Source organism: Triticum urartu, chromosome 3, assembly GCF_003073215.2.
Source record: "Triticum urartu cultivar G1812 chromosome 3, Tu2.1, whole genome shotgun sequence".
NCBI lineage: Eukaryota > Viridiplantae > Streptophyta > Magnoliopsida > Poales > Poaceae > Triticum > Triticum urartu.
Genome location: NC_053024.1, coordinates 594,845,760 through 594,847,880, shown reverse-complemented (window position 1 = coordinate 594,847,880; position 2,121 = coordinate 594,845,760).

The window sequence follows — 2,121 nt, the reverse complement described above, 5'->3', positions numbered from 1 at the left end:
GCCTCCAAGCTGCAGCCCTTCAGGCAGTAGCTGATGCATCTCAGTACGACCCCAGCTTCAACTTCGGATATCCACCAGGCCATCCATGGGCATAGACCAACTTAGGCCAAAAGGCTAAGCTTGGGGGAGTACGTATTTCTCACCGACATTACATTCATGTTCACACACTCATGCCAGTTTTCGGTGCTCATACTTTTTCATTGTACCATCCTTTCTAGTTAATTTTATTTTTAAGCTTTATTCTTGTGTGTTTGAAAAATCTTAAGAAAAACCAAAAAAATTTAGTTGTAGCTTTTAGCTAGTTTATTTTCCATGCCTGTAGTAGTAATTAAAAATAAAACCCAAAAAGATTTCTCATTCTTCTTTTGCTTGTTGGGTGCTTTCCCGTGTAAATAGTTTTGTTTCTTTTCTTTTTCTTTGGGGGTCGAGAGGAGAAGACCATGATGAAAATGTTGAGTGGATCTCATATGCATTATTGTTGATCTAACAAAGAGCCCATATTGCCTTGTCTTCTCTCCTGAATTGAATGCTTGCAGATTCCAGCTTAGTCCAATGCACGTGCACTATTAATATTATCCACACTATTCGGCTGTGCAAGTGAAAGGCAGTAATGATGATATATGATGAACTGATCGAGATGAGAAAAGCTGGTATGAACTCTACCTCTCTTGTTTTTGTAAATATGATTAGTTCATCATTCCTGATTCAGCCTATTATGAATGAAACATGTTTGCAATGACAATTAGAGATTATAGTTGCTTATGCCATGCTTAATTAGCTAGGAGTTTATAATGGTTTACCTTGCATGCCAACATGCTATTAAAATGGTTGTGATGTGGTATGATGGGGTGGTATCCTTTGAACGATTCGAGTGGCTTGACTTGTCACATGTTCACGCATGTAGTTGAAACAAAATCAACATGGCCTCCATGATATTTATGTTCATGGTGAATTATATCCTACTCATGCTTGCATTCGGTGTTGATTAATTTTAATGCATGTTCATGACTGTTGTCGCTCTCTAGCTGGTCGCTTCCCAGTCTCTTTCTAGCTTTCACTTGTACTAAGCAGGAATACTGCTTTGTGCATCCAATTCCATAAACCCCGAAATTATTCCATATGAGTCCACCATACCTTCCTATATACGGTATCTACCTGCCGTTCCAAGTAAATTTGTATGTGCCAAACTCTAAACCTTCAAATAAACACTTATGTTTTGTATGCTCGAATAGCTCATGTATCAACTAGGGATATCTGTATCTTCCATGCTAGGTGGGTTGTTCTCAAGAGGAGTGGACTCCGCTCCTCATTCACGAGAAAATGGCTGGTCACCAGGATGCCCAGTCCCATGCTCAAATCAAATCAAAATAATTGCAAACAAAACTCCCCCAGGATTGTTGTTAGTTGGAGGCACCCATTGTTTCAGGCAAGCCATGGATTGATGCTTGTTGGTGGTGGGGGAGTATAAACTTTACCATTCTTCTTGGGAACTGCCTATAATGTGTGTAGCATGGAAGATATCGAGATCTCTCGGTCATTATGTTGACAATGAAAGTATACCGCTCAAAATATTATTCATCTCTATTTCAAAATTGAGCTCTGGCACCTCTACAAATCCCTATTTCCCTCTGCAAAGGGCCTATCCATTTACTTTTATGTTGAGTCATCATCCTCTTATTAAAAAGCACCAGTTGGAGAGCACCGCTGTCCTTTGCATGTATTACTATTAGTTTACATTGAGTATGACTGTGACTGGATCTCTTTTACCATGAATTACAATGTCTAGCTAGTCAGTCCTTGATCTTTAAGGGTGCTCTGCGTTTATGTTTTGCGGTCTCAGAAAGGGTTAGCGAGATACCATCTTGTTATATCATATTATGATTGTTCTGAGAAAGTGTTATCATCCGAGATTTATTATTATTGCTCACTAGTTGATTATGCCATTGATATGAGTAAACATGAGACCTAAATGTTATTGTGAATATGGCTAGTTCATAATCTTTGCTGAAAACCTGAATGCTGACTTTACATACTTACAACAAAAAGAGCAAACAGAGTTTGTAAAAGTTTTTCTTTATCACTTTCAGTTTATCAACTGAATTGCTTGAGGACAGGCAAAGG